This window comes from Hesperophylax consimilis, chromosome 13 (genome assembly GCF_061612785.1).
Source record: "Hesperophylax consimilis isolate HC1 chromosome 13, BYU_Hcon_1.0, whole genome shotgun sequence".
Lineage (NCBI taxonomy): Eukaryota > Metazoa > Arthropoda > Insecta > Trichoptera > Limnephilidae > Hesperophylax > Hesperophylax consimilis.
In genome coordinates, this window is record NC_142848.1 from 34,396,900 (window position 1) to 34,413,153 (window position 16,254).

The following is a 16,254-nucleotide window of genomic DNA, read 5'->3' on the forward strand; positions in this document are numbered from 1 at the left end:
CTATAAAATTAGCGGAAAGAGCCAGATTTATTTTTCTATAGGATGAATTAGTAATTTCCCGAGGGATCCCTCTAGAAACATCTGATATTTTAGTAATATGTTCATCAGATATAATTATAATAGACCTCACGGAAAGATACATTTTCTAGGCCTGCTAGGGGGAATTCGACCTTAGGTCAGTCCATTGCGCCGGGCCGCGCGCGGAATATTGTTTTACACGACTTCATCACTTATGTCGGTAAGATTCCCACTTTATTTTAGAGATTTGCGAGGGTAACTGAAGGTCTGTCTAATACACCAGGGCCGCGCGTATGATATTTCTGTGCACTGCTTCTTCACTTACGTCGTTAAGCAGCAGTTAACACTTAACTGACAAAATTAAAAATCACAACACTAATACCTACCTTTCGTTGCCCTGAAATGTGCTAGGATATTTATATTTTTAATATAAATTATTTTTTTCCCGAAAAGTTTTATTTTTCCTTCTGTTTTGAGTTATGTCGAATCACATTAATAAGGGTTCTATACATTAATTAATTCCATTAAGATTTAGGATGAGTGTTGCGGCTACCAAAGTGTTCAGCACCGTGTGAAATAGTTATTGCATAGTAGGTACTCAATCGATTCAACCCAACTGGTTACTGGTTAGTGGCTATCCTGCGTGCAAAAAAATCCCTGGCCGTTTCGCTATAAAACGTCAGCGCGTTGGGCTAAACCGGGCATAACTCTGTGAGCTGTGAGAAACTAACCAGTAAACTAACACAAGTGCTAACTCATCTACGGATAAAATCAACTTATCAACAATGAAATCGGTAAATATTATTCAAAATTTGTTAATCCTCGCTATCAACCCCCTCTCCCCTAAAATATTCACTTATTTATTGATATTATTCAAACTGTTTAACCCTCAGTCCTCTGACATTTTGTCAGAATAAAATCCAAATAAATGGATTATATCTTAACGTATTAGAAAACTAAAAACTATTTTTTAAATGTGAATATTAGAAAGAAACATATAATTTTTGAAATATTAAAACGTTTACACAAACATAATTTTTTATATGGCTCACCTTACATTTTAGTGATAAGAGAATTAAAGCACACACATTTTATTCAACAAATCTTAATATATAAAAATTTAAAATGCGTATGTTTGTGCTCGTAAAAACTCGAAAAGGAGATGAAGAAGTCAGGGATGACCGAGGAATACTTAACGCAATCTCTCAACACTGGAATGAGATACTTAGTTGAATTAAAGACGATGTATTGTAGTTTTTTAACGGTAATATTGTGTTATGAATGGTGGTAAGACATTAGCATTGGCAAAACATTGCGGGATCCACTGGTGTACGACAAATGTTATTTTCACCTAAGTTTTTTGTCGTTTCATGTAAAAAATAATTCATAAAAAATTCACAATGTTTCATAATCTTGTTTCAAATTACGTTTTGGAAACTTTGGTTTCATGGAAGTGTGCATTTTAATTCTTCTGTGGTTAACTTTTAGATTTAAATATAAAGCGTGGTGTTTTCTCTTTCTAACACCGTTTAGATTATATTTCTAAATGAGACCTTTGTGAGCTGTTCCCAACAGCCAAGAGAGGTTAATTCGTGTTGGGATTCCATTGAAGTATTGAGATTAAAAACTAACTTCTCCAATTCAATCCAAAATAGTGTTGGGATTCCAATACAAAAAAATTCTCCAATTATTTGTTTTCACCCCGCTATAAGCGACTCGGAAAAGTGTACTATATACGAAAGCTGAACCGGTCTATTTCCAAATACATAAATAAGTTGATATAAGTTTGTAATCCGTAGTTTTTTCTCCTTGTTTTGGAAGGACATTTTTGTGCTTTTGTGAAATATCTTTAAAATTGTGAAATAAATTTTTGGCGCGTTACAATTTGTCTTGAAATTTACTGAAAATATTTTTTTTACGAAGAAGAAAATGATTTTATTTAAACTTTTACAACAACGCGAATAATTTCCGCATTGACATTTTTGCTGCTGTAAGGTCTTATTTTCGATCGGTAGGTACCTACTAATTAAAAACCTTTCAATAATGACAGTCATTCAATGATCTTGAAAAACCACGGGATATTATAATTATAGGATTTGTGAAGCTGAAACCATTTATAAAATAAATTATTGTCTCAGGTATCTGTATTTGCATTTCAAAAGACGATAGTGTACGTTTTGAATGAACGCCGTTAGTGAACTTAAAAATAACGAAATCTGTCAAAAAATAAATAAATAAAAATAAAGAGAAATAAAAAGAAATACATACTTAAATGTATAATTTTAATTATATCTGTTCCAATTTAGAAAATATGACACTCAAATTCTAGCATCTCCGCACATGATGCCCTAAGGAAAATAATTTCCCACTGGGCTTATGTTATCTTTAGGGATGCTGTGTGGGGTTTTTTTTAAGAGAGAGAGAGAGAGGGGGGAAGTTCTGGGAATGTAATGGGCATGGGGGTTGGGTGAGAATCTAGGGATCAGTGTGTCCAGGAGTGACGGACATATGAATATATCCCTCCCGCTGCGACGCAAGGCGATGGGTGGAGAGATCAGTTGGAGAGGTCAAAGGGTCTCCTCTGACAAACGAGCTATTAAAATTACAGGGCTAATCATTTAAAAAAAGATTTTTTAACGAAACACAAACTATCTATGTAAATAAATGACATTGAAAGACAAATATTTTAAAAATTCTTTCAGCTTTACAAATTCGTGGGTCTGCGCTAGGGTATACTAAATTTATCTTTTGTTTGTGTACCTACTTAGAGCAAATTTTTAAGACTTCATGGAAACTTGCCCCTAATCTTAGAGGATAGACAATAGACCACTTCTTTGTAATGGCATACACTCCTTGCTTCATTAGCTTCGTACAGACATTTCTCGTAACGCACGTGAGCCGTTCCCAACTTGCAAATACATAGTTATCAATATGGTAAAATAAAGTGTATGATATCAATAGTGACTATAGTAATGCATTCGAACCTTCAGCCAGAAGTCATTCAGTTACATTGAGCAGCTTTGTAGTCACTAGGTGCATATGATACCAGTAATTGTCAACAAAAAATTACTAACATATTGTAATGACTTTTTAAAGTGGTCAATGTGTGGAAATACACATAAAATGCACCTAAAATACACATAAAATTCAAATAATATGCACATAAAATACACATAAAATGCGCAAAATATGCACCTAAAACACACATAAAGTGCACATAAAATACACATAAAATGCAAATAATATGCACCTAAAATAGACATACAATGCAAATAATATGCACCTAAAATACACATAAAATGCACATATAATGCACATAACATACACCTAAAATTCGATTTAACATTTTGATGACACTCATTGTTACACGCTTTTTGAATTAGTCAGTAAGTACAGTTTTTATTATCTTTTTCTTATTAATAGGAATACCACAGAAAATTTAAATTTCCACACAAAGCAGTTGTAATCAGTGTTTTGCTCGCAAAACTCGAAAAGTAACTAAAATGAAAATAGTCGACTAATATTGTTTTTATTAGTACCAGGAGTGCTTAGAGAGTGGTTTGAATGGTAAAAAGTCGGGGAAACTCGAGAAATACTTAACGCAATATCTTTGCACCGGCATATCATGTGGTTTTTTCACAGTGACATTGTGGTAAACAGAGGGAATAGTGGAAGCAAAAGAGAAAGACATTAGCAATAGCGAAGGATTGCAGAGTCCATTAGTTGTTAATACAAAATTACTAACATATTTAATCACTTTTAAAAGCGCGATTATGTGTGGAATAAAATTCACTTAAATATATATGTTACATTCATAGTGATTAAATAGTTATAATATATAATGACTTGTCATTATACCTATATAATAACAAAATTGTTTAGACAATGTGATAAATTAATCACTTTATCCGGATATTATTCATAACTTATTCATTTTAAGGTTTTTATTCTCGCGGCTCTATGGACGTTACCCTTGGCTTTACCCATCGATTTATATATTGGGCATGACCAATTACCACTCCCTAGAGACACGTAGAGGTATTGCTTTGCTTAAATATTTTTTTCAACTAATAAACGGTCACTTATCTAATAATGAGATACTGGCCCAATTAAATTTTTTTGTACCAGAGTCTCACTCTCGAGGACGTCATCACAATCTTCTATATAGTAGAGCAAGCCGCACTAATTTATTTATGAACTCACCTGTGGGGAGAGCTACGTGCTTTTTGAATGCGGCAGATAAAAAAATAGATTTATTTTTTGTGTCCTATAGCGCATTTGCGATATTTTTGGCATTGCATATACACTGCATAAATGGTACAATTATAACGCCTTAGGCTATATTACCTGTAATTGTTATAAATAAATGTATAAATTATATATAAATAAATAAATAAATAACATCGGGTCAAAGTTAGCCAAAGTAATAAATACGGTCCAACTGACTTGTTACCCCCTATCATAATCTAACATATAATAACCCGACCTAACCTAACCTAACCTATCATAACCCAACCTAGCCTAACCTAAGCTATAATAACCCAACCTAGTTTAAATTTACTTTATAAAGTGAAGGCAAATTGAAATATAATTTTAAAATCTTTACCCATACCTGCTTGTTTTATTACTTTATCCAAGTCTTCGAAGATATTATATAAAATTGCTAGTTAATGTGATTAATTCTGAGTCAATTATCACTTTGTCTGAATTGGGTAGACATTATAAATAATGGCTGGATAGTATGTATATATAATATCCGGATTTATTACTTTAGCTGTAATATACATATAAAATTCACCTAATTATTACTTGACGTTTTGGCAACACTCATGTTAAATATGTTTGCAAAAGTGCAGTTTTAATCAATGTTTCCTATTAACATGAAAAGTCATTGTTATAGATAAATAAAAGTTCATTTAGATAAATGAAACTTTAAAGTCGATTATCACATAATCATCATTTTGTTAGTTAATGATTCTACAAGTAAGCCGACGATTATCTGTAAGAATGATGACATTCTCACATTATAATAAGAATTTGTAACCTGTTTGTCTTTTTTTTTAAAGTTGTACATATGGAATAACAGTGTTTCTTGGTTATTTGCAGATGTTCTTTGTCGTCCTCGCCGCCCTGGTGCTGTGCGCATCCGCCCTACCCGCCCCCGCCCCCGGACCTGAACCTGCCGCACAACATCACGGAGGACACTTCGGAGGTGGGGGATACGGAGGCTACGGACACGGAGGCGGTGGATACGGTCACGGAGGCGGTGGATACGGTCACGGAGGCGGTGGATACGGTCACGGAGGCGGTGGATACGGTCACGGAGGCGGTGGACATCATCATCACGGATGAATCAATAAAAATTACTAAATCATCATGAAAATACTTCCCAACACTTTAGTAAACATCTATCTAGTAAAACTGTTTGGGCATTCTATGTAAAAAAATATAAATCTTGCTAAAAATCTTATGAGACGTGATGGCGCAAACCAAAAAGATTGTTTTTTTTTGTTTCTTTGATGCGCCTTATTTTGGCTGTATAATGAACAATTTACAATATCAATTGAAAAAAACTTATAAAAGTGTTTCATTTTCCTTGTTTTATATTACACTACACATTACTACTGCCATTCAGTATGTTTCCAATGGTTTTTGGAATTTTTTAACAAGTTCATTATGAAGAAGACATGAGATCCCTACGGATGTAAGTTATTTATATTCAAGATTAATAAATACAGAACCTTACCATTAAAATAAAAATAGTGTAAAATTAGCGGTAAGTACCAGATTTTATTTATCTAGATGATGAATTAGTAACTTCCCGAGGGATCCCTCCAGAAACATTTGAGATTTTAGAACTACGTTCATCAGAAATAATTAAAATAAACCCCACCAAAATGTCATTTTTTCAGGCTTGCTAGGGCAAAGTCGACCGTTGGTTTGTCCATTACGCCGGGCCGCGCGCCAGTTATTGTTTTTACACGACTTCATTACTTATGTAGATTGATTCCCACTTTATTTTAGAGATTTGCTAGGACAAATTCCTCAACAGGTCTATCCAATACACCAGGGCCGCGCGTCGCATATTTTTGAGCCACTTTTTCCTTTCTTTTGCAAAATAATTATTCTGTCAACGAAATAAATGATGTATAACTATAAATTTACTCAAGAGGTAAGAGTCTCGATTAGAAATCCGAAGGTTACGGGTTCAAATCACTGCGACCGCAAGTAAATTTTATTTTATGAATTTGTGTTATTTCACAATTTATAGGTTTAAAATAATATATGGAATACTTGCGGCACGTTCCAAAGTGAAAGATACTCTCAGTATCACCCTGGAGAAAGACCGCCATTCAAAATCGATATTCAACGATGATTCAAATGGCTTTACATTGTTTCTTCACCTTTCTCTTCCCCATCTCCTTCCCCTCCCCACTACCACCATCCTCACAACATTCCACAATCGAGGATGCTATAGTCTCACCGGCTCCAGAAGTTGGGAGCAATTGGGATTCTTATGCGGTAAAAATTAAAAAACCTTGTAGCAAAAACTTTTTACATTAGCTCCACACAAGAGGTCCGGTGAAAAATAATTTCCCTCAGGGCCTGTGTCATCTTTGGGGATGCTGTGTGGAGGGTCTTCTTGAGGAAAGTAAGTTCTGGATCCAACCCTGCGGTACAAAACGAAGGGTCGAGAGAGTCCGGCTGGAGAGGTCAATAGGTCTCTCCCGATCCGGCCCGCCACGCAGTAGGTAGGAAAATGCATCCGCCGCCACGCCCTAGACAAACCTCACTCCATAAACCCATTCACCACTGCTAAGTCACCAAACGTTGCGAACTACTTGGGGTGACCTATGGCAGGGGTGTTGGTTATCCAATAAATGATTCCGGGGCGGCGGTACCCATACCTGCCTCCCTAATTGATTAACAACATTAAGGACGGGTTGTTTCGGAGAATCTGAACAATTCATCAAATTTCAACGTTCATTTTCAAGTTCTGTGAAAGATTTTTTCAAGTTCTGTTTTTATTTCAGTTTTTTCAAGCAACTAGCCTACAATGATGTAAAAACAGAACTTGACTAAGTCTTTCACAGAACCGGAAAATGAACGTTGAAATTTGATGAAATATTCAGATTCTCCGAAACAACCCGTCCTAAATCATGTTGTTGTGAATGTGAATGGTGGAATAAGTCGGGGACATCTCACGATCAAGTGAACCAAATATTTTATTTGGGCCATGTCAAGAATCATAATAACAGAAGAGTATATTGAAGCAAGGAGTGTGTGCAAAGACCAAGTTATTTGACGGTCCGTCGGAGTTATGGTTACTGATGAATGCTTTCATGTCACTTTTATAAAAGAATTACAATACTTGTATTTGATGTTCTGCAGAGCACGGGGTGTCAATGACTCTGAATGGATGTTTGCATCTCAGAACTTGTCTATTGACCAACTCGTTTTGTTACCTTAGTAAAAGAATCAGGTTTGTTGAAGTGAAGTTCGAAATATTGCGTTCAGTGTGCAATTGGTCAATCTTTTTTACAAAACGGCATTATTGGCTGGAGATGAACATAATATATTATTTTAAATGCACTTACAATTACTCAAATATTAATAATTAAGATAATCTTGAAAAAAACTGTAGGTATATAGCTACTTGTTATAAATATAGCCTACTAGCTACATACTTACAACGATTGCTCGACAAGAAATCAAAATTTCGGAAAATCGACAAACGATGGCAACGAAAAAACATCACTATTTCTCTCCTGCTTCTTAAGTTCACATCACTTAATTAATAAACCTAACCCAATTAGGTTTCTTGATTATCATATATCCGTCAATATAATTAATAATATCGTATTTATAATCAGTTATATTATTACTTTTCAAATTATAATAAACCACTACAATAAAACATTGATTTTGAGTCTTTCCATTTTATTATAGGAATTATAGTAATTTAATCGTTATATTAATTTAGCGCTTGGTGCTGGTAAGCTGCGGTCACCAACGTGTTGGCGGAGGCCATTAGCCGCATTCTGGCTCCAGTGACCCGGTGTCTCATAAGGCCGGCAAATCCATTTAGTCCTAGTTCCGTAAACATTGTCATTGCGCTGCTGTATCTTCTGTATCCATATATGATTCTGCAGGCGCTATTATATTAGATTTGAAATCGTTCCACGGAGCAAGTTCGAGAGGGACACTCGTATACAGGCTAGTACAAAATGCATCAAACAATGTTTTTTTCACATTATTTTTGCACATGTAAATTTTGCGGGCAATCTTGTAAGACACTTCTTTTTTGTCGTTCAGTATCGCTATCGTCCGACAGGTCTTAAAAATAATAACACAATATTTATTTATTTATTTCAATTCACGTGCGCTAGGTCTTCATCAATAATATAATGTGCCCCAGGAATTTTACGTTCTTATATGTTTTTATTCTTATCTCATGAAGGTGCACGGAGAGCATCTTACTTGTATCAGGATATTTTCCGCGGTGGAACGCATTTAGTTCCGTCTTCTTCGGGTTGCATATCATATTGTGTTGCTTTCTATATTACTCACAGATATACTTATAATCACAATCCCTTGATCAACATAACTAGGAGAATCATGTCGTCCGCGTAGCTTAAGTGATTTAGACGTAAATTGATAGTACAAGTCTCAAGTCCGCCCAACTATTGAATTTGGGAGCCACCTTTGGGCTGGTGCCCCAAAATACTTGATAAACCTGCTTGAGTCTGTGCAAAGGAGAGCGATCCGTCTGATTGACAATCCGTTGTTAACAGACCAATTGCCTTCTCTGATGCATAGACGCAATGTAGGCATGCTGTGTCTGTTCTACAGGTATTTCAATGGAGCCTGCTCCAAGGAGCTAGCAGCATTGATTCCTGATGCACCGGTGCACGTGCGCGAAACTCGACGGACACGAACTGAACACCCGTTCACGGTTGACGTTGGCTTCATGAGAACGGGCCGTTTTTACGACTCGTTTTTGTGTAAGTCGGCTCGTATGTGGAACGAGCTACCGGCATCTGTTTTTCCTCCCTCCTATAATCCGAGCCTCTTCAAGGCCCGCATTAACAAATCCCTTCCTACAGCCCCTACCTTACTCCGCCTCACAACGCCGCCCAACCGGGTGGTGACATAGTTCCCCTGTCTGTGCACTGCACAGGCAGGGACACTCTTGTGAGGTGTCACATAAAAAAAAAAAAAAAAAAGCTCGCTCTGGTGTCCCATTGATTCGATAACTCGTCCATGTGTACATTAAACAGGATGGGGGACATACACCCTCCCATTGCCTTATTCCTGAGCGCAAGAATATCGGCTTTGAGTATGTGCTTGACCACCGCAAAATGTTTTCCTGCTGGGAGTGCCATCGGGATAGTGTGTTTATATATATGGTAGATATATTTCTAGCTTTCGATTTCTCCCATAAGGTTACAGGACAGAACTCGTCAAAGGCTTAACTTAGATCTGTATGTAGTAGTTTTTCGTTTCTTGTAAAATTCTATAATTTGTTTGCAGTGTATATTGCCATATTAGTGGGGAGTCTAAATTTAAAGTCCATATGGTTGTCTTTAGACATTAGTTATCTTTGATTGCTAGTTGATATTTACAATAAAATGAGTTGATCGCCGAAGATATTCGTAAGTTTGGTTTTGAATTTGCCGCGCTCATTAAAAAAATCATATCTCCGGGTATTGATACAAAAACAAATAAACTGTTAGCTGCCATTTAAAGCCAATAAATTTACCTATCTCGTGATTTATCTTAAGTTTGTGGTTTAATAAAAAACAATTAAATTCACAAACGCGTGAACTTCATCAGATTGTTAACAATATTGTTAAGAATGGTACTTATTACTTGTTATCCATAAATCTTTCGTTTTTCTTATGTGCTTTGTTGAAATCTTATTTTTTTCTTGCTTTAACTATTTAAAATATTTTATTACTAACATGAATTTATTATTTGAGTATGAATTCCTTCACCAACACGAGAGCATTGTCTCTTTATGGCGAAGAATAGATATTTTATCTTCTTTATCACAGTGTAACATGTAAAAAATTGTATTATGCATATATTACAAATAAATTAATAAAAAAAAGCGAAATCATTTAGAGGATGGCCTTTATCAAATCTATTATTTATCCAATAAATGGTTCCCGGGGCGGCAGTACCTATACCCTTCTCCAAAATTGAGACTCTTGAAGACAGAGAAGAAAAAAATATAGGTATCACTTTTTATATTATTATTAATTTATTATTAATTATTTATTTATATATTATTAATTTTTATAACATAAGTTTCCTCATTTCAGTTACATGTCGTAACTTTTTGCTCTTGTGTTATTCATGATTTTTGAAAAAAGTGGACCTGGGTAAGGATTTTTTTACTTGCCTTTTGGTTGACATTTCGAGAGATAAGATTTCTTTTTCTAGTCTAAGTCTTGGAATAGATTATATGATAATTATAAACTAACCTCTGGAATTCTAGATAGACAAGTTTTTATCCACATAACAAGTTTAAATACTCAGGGGCCGGTATATTGTTATGACGAGCTTATCTCATAATCCGCATATAGGTCGTAAGCATAGATATCACGAATATTACACGTTTTTTTTCTATAATTTTAATGTGTTCCTTTGCGATGTTTCAAAATAATGTTATCGATCGCAGTTTATTTTTATGTGTGTTTAATTAACGAGTTGATTTTTGATAAAGTACCTCACAATCGGCATGGCGCTGTACGCGTGGAACCTATAAGGAAGTTGAGTAAAAAATATTTAGACTTATGAAAAATATGTTCATGTAGACCAAAAAACATTGATTCTAAATATAAGTATAAAATTCTATATTTTTACTCTCAGAATTAATAAATTGTTCTTGAAAAGAGATTTAAAAGCCATACTCTACAAACGCTCTCGTGATTGGTCGAACGAAATCTGACGTCCAATGTACTCCGTGTTAAGTTTGTACCTACAATGTAATAACTAAACATCCCTGTGCATCTCTTTCTGTTACATGGGGTACTTTGCGAATAAACGGGAACGGTTGCGTTAGGGTTTTGTATAGCGTAGTTTTGTATTTATTATCTGTATGATATGAGCAGAGATGTGCTTTATTTCAAATAAATCCATTTCAAATGGAAATGCAAAATGCAAAATGGGTATTTTCCATTTTGCATTTTAAATGCTTTTCTAAAAACCATTTTGCATTTTGCATTTTAAATGCTTTTCTCAATGCATTTTCCATTTTAAATGCTTTTTTGCAACATTCTTCCTACTATCTCCACTCATCTTTTTTTCATAAGCCCCAAATATCAGTCGGTCCTCAACCTCGCTATGAGAGATAATTTACATTTGTCAAGTTGCTCCCTGGTAGGAGCCCTGGCAATTGAGTGATACCATTACAAAAAATACTGATTCAAATACTGAACATGGGGCCATGACGCTGTAATATTAAATGTTAGATAGCAGTTTCTATGTTTTTACGTTGGCAACATTAGTCCCGCGCAAATTTTTTGTGGTTTCATAATCTGTAGTTGTGGTGTTTTTGGATTTACCATCATGTAATATGTTTGTTCTACATTGATGTCCATTATTAAATGACAAAATTGTTTAAAAATTCTATAATTATTTTAATTGTTTGACCTGAGAAACCATTTTGCATTTTGCATTTTCAAATGGAAAAGTTTTGACCCATTTCCATTTTGCATTTCCAATGGTTTTGGGTACCCATTTTGCACATCTCTGGATATGAGATTCTGAGATGATTTTTGTGATTGTATTTTTAGTTTTATCAATGGTTGTGACTGTGATCTTCATAAATGTCCATTAATACACACAATTATTGTAAAACATGTTTATATAACGTCATTGTATATAATAATTTGTTAGAGAATAGATTGCATCTACCATTTTTTGCTTAAAACTTCCTGGAATATCAATAAATTGCATCGTAACATTTGTATTTTTTTGACATCGGTACATAATAAGCATTATCTCCTGACATTTTATAAGGTATTGTTAAATTTAAGCCGTAATATTGAAGCTATTTGCTCACAACACAACTCAAACGACAGCGCGACTCGACTCAAATCACCTACTCGCAAAATAAACGTTTTTGTAAAAATGAATAAGTAGAAACTCATTTCAAATTTACGTGAGGGTGATTGTTTAACCCCGCTGGCGAGTACACCTCAAACTGAAGCAACGTTATAGCCCTAGTTCCATGTTATAGCCTGTGAACTACATATTATGTATTAGGATAATACCGTGGGAGCCACAATGTCCTGCGATGTTATGGAGCGAATATCAAATTCTAACGTTAAAAATGATTTATAGTGTGAAATTTTGTTTTTGAAAAAATATCTTAATTTATTTAGACGGTTAACATTGATAAAAATATTACTGGAATTCCTAAAAGGAGAATAATAAAAATCTCCATACAAAATGCCCACCCAGTACTACCCACGGTAGACGTGCAGAGCACAGATGACGTCACGCACCAATTATGGTAGTTTTAAGTTTTTTAGCGAGCTTTAAAAAATTCAAACTTGGAGAATTAATTTCACTATGAACACGAACTTTTAAAAAAATACTGGTATTTAAGTTTAAATGTGGACATTTATAATATTTTTAAAAAGTTGACTCAATTTCCTTATGTACCTGACAGAACTGATTTTTTTGCTAGAATGAGCGCATTGTTTGCGAAATTATGATGAACTAAGCGTTAAAATCATTTCTCAAAATGGAACTTTTAATATCCCACTTATTCTTACTAAACTATTTTAGATTGAATTGAAGTTGATAATGATAAAAGTAAATTTTAGACGAGACCAAAGTGAGCAATTATTTACGTAAATGTCAAATTTGATACATGTTTTAGTGAAAATAAGTCCATAAAATAAAGAAACCGATCTTTATTCTTTGTCTTTTACATTATGAAACAGAGGCCATTAAAGAATTCAATTTTGCGTGATTTTAGAGTCAACTTAATTGTTAATAATAAAATATATTTTTTCTTATAAAAAATAACAAGCTTGGTGTGGAAATTTCAATTTACATACGACAAATTTGTATTCCGATGTAAATCGGTCATTAATATTTTGAAATTAAAGGTCATCAAAATGCTTTTTTAAATGTTTAAATTCTTTATTTTAACATATTACTACAGTAACTATGGCAAAATTATTTTTATAATTACGCACAAATAATTGCCTAAGTTGACTGTAAAATTATGAATAATTGATTTTTTTATGGCTTGTATTTTATTATTTAAAAGTTAAATAAATAAAGTTGAATATGTCCTAATAATTTTTCAGTCTGGTTAAGTATTTTAGTCTCAAATCCAAATTTAAGTTTTGTACTAAATGGTATGTCGTATTTTATGAGTAAAACGTGGTATTTAAATTGTATATACCAACCTCTACAATGGGGTACGCGCCTGTTCTAGCGGTCGAAGAATTTCAAAATACCTGTAATACCCGTAATAAACAATAATATTGTATAAAGAAAAAAATCCGAATAGTCTTCTCTTACCAAAACAATATGTAATGAAAGCAGAATCATTTTAAGAATAGTTTGTATCTTTATAATTCGGTATCTCTCAATATTATTTTTAAGTAGTATCGCCAGATGGCAGTCGTCGCACGTTATGCATAAGCGTACAAATCTAAATGCAAATGGGACTTATATATCAAATCTAATATATAAGTCCCTTTTTATAAAAACTGAATGTCACCCTATCTGTCTTTATTATCTACTTTGCTTCTTCTTTTGAATAATGATTAATGATTAAATCATAATCATTAAGAATATCGGCTTTGAGAATGTACTTGCCCACCGCACAACGTTTTCCTGTTGGGAGTGCCATGGGGATAATGTGTTTATATATATATATATATATATATATAGTAGGTATATTTCTATCTTTCGATTTATCCCATAAGGTTACATGACAGACTCTGTCGAAGGTTTTACTTAGTCTCAAAAGAAACAAACAAGTAGACATGTACAATTGTATAGTAGTCAAAGTATTCGAATCTTTGACTGCCGATTGAAATGACGTTGGAACTATTACCTGTATATTTTGATGAAGTCGCCTTATTTGTGCGTTTGGTAGATCTATTTTGTTCTGATTTGGGATATTGAGATTTGGGTTAGGGTTGGACATAGAGAAAAGAATCGTAAATAATCCTGGCTAAGAATAAAAATTAAATTTGATTACATTGCAGTTCTTCTTCAACCAGTGAAACTCTCTTAATGCGATTCGCCATAATATAGTTATGGTTCAAATATTTTTACAATATATTGTCAAATTACCCATCTGGTCACACATCTAATACACATTTTTTCTTGAATTTTGAAATATTTTGTGTTTGTATGTAGAATTACTTTATGTTTGTGATTACTCTTATGTTTGCTTCACTCAAATGTAAATTGTTAACCTCGATACAGGCTTAGTCCTAGTGAGGTTGATTTTTATGTGAAAAAAAAGTGTTTTATGTATAGTGAGATGCAATAAATAAATATCGTACTATATAAGACACTCCTGGCAGTCCTGGCACTAATGAAAACAAACTTTGTAATTTTCAGCGATATCGGTGGACTACTATTCGAGTTCTGCGAGCACTAAAATGAGCAGGCTGAATTTTTATATACTGACGATTTTTATATTTCCTTTACCTCAAAAAAGTTTCCATATTGTGCGGTAGGAACTGGGAACATAGTTCCTTCGTTAGTTAGATTAATTAGTAGTAATTCTACGTTATCTTTAACCCTCGAAGACTAATCATATTTTTTATACGTAAAGAGTAATAGGTTGTCAATTTTACTAATACTACTATCAAACCTCACAAAATACACTTGTTTGAAATGTGTGTCTTATTTTAAAATCAATTTTATAAAGGATATCAAATAAAAAAGTGTTTGTAGTTTATAGTATCTGTGTATTTATTAAAAAAAATATAAATATTAACATCAAGGTTCTCTAACTTTTCGAAATCAAAATTAGCAGTAACTATAGAATATTTTCATAATATTTAATTTCTTTCTCTATAACTAGCAAAAAGGTTCATCTCTTTTATGAGATATTCGATCATAAATCTTAACAAAATTAACGAAAATATTATTTTTTTTTCGTTCTCTATAACTAACCTCAGAAATTTCATCTCTTTTATGAGATATTTAATCATAAATCTTAAGAAAATAAAAAATAAAACATTTAAAAAGGTTGATCTCTTTTATGAGATATTTGATCATAAATCTTAAGAAAATTAAAAAATATATTGTCGTTCTCTTTAGCTAACTTAAAAAGTTAATTCTATTTTATGTTTGGTGACTAGATATGAATAGTTTGCTTCATCCAAATCTTCCTTTTTCCGTTCCCAACTTCCTTCAACTTCACAACATACCCCTAATTGGGGATGCTATAGTCCTACTGGCTCCGGGCAAAATAGGGATGAAGCGATTTGTTTGGATTTATATTTAGCTGTTATTTGGTATCGGAGTTTGTATCGTTGTTTATTATTTTATTATCGGCCTTACATTTTTTTGTATAAATTTATGTAAGCATGTATTTAAGTGTGAGTAATATATTTTTGAAACTAACTGTAGAAGATACATCTCAATAATGACATTTTGGTGTATATTTTTTTCTCATAGTATTAACGAAACTGATTTTCACAGATCATATGAAAAACCAACTTTATTTTGATAAAATTTGTTAATTAATTGTTTTTTTTTAAATATTTTATTGATTTGAATTTTTTCCTAACCCTTATCTGTTGTGTAAATTAATAAACCAAACTTAAATAAAATACAAATTATTTAAAAATAAATATATTACATTATGAAATTTTTTAGCCTACATCAACTGTGAACGGGTATTCCGCTCGTGCTCCCGGTGCACCGGGGATCAATACTAGCTCCTTAGAGCAGACTCCATTAGAATACTTGTAGGAGAGACTCAGAACGCCTACATTGCATTTGTGAATAAGAGATGACAAACGGTCCCTTAAAAATGGATGGTCAGTTAGAATCGCCCTAATTGCACGAAATCATATAGGTTTATCAAGTATTTTAGGATTCCAGCCCAGAGGTGGCTCTCAAATTCAATTGCAAGGTGTATTTTATATTTGTACAGGATTAACGGCTGGTCACTGTTGAAGAATCTGCTAGTCCTATACGAGACGCTAGTTTCTTGGAAGTCAGTTTTACTCTGGC

General features: G+C 33.4%; 1 long non-coding RNA gene across 1 annotated transcript; it reads left to right on the forward strand.

The window, feature by feature from the left end:
• Positions 1–698: 698 nt before the first annotated feature.
• Positions 699–5,600, forward strand: LOC149418879 (uncharacterized). Its single transcript, XR_016302997.1, has 2 exons — positions 699–812; positions 5,125–5,600. It is a non-coding gene; the product is annotated as an uncharacterized LOC149418879 (long non-coding RNA).
• The last annotated feature ends 10,654 nt before the right edge of the window (positions 5,601–16,254 follow it).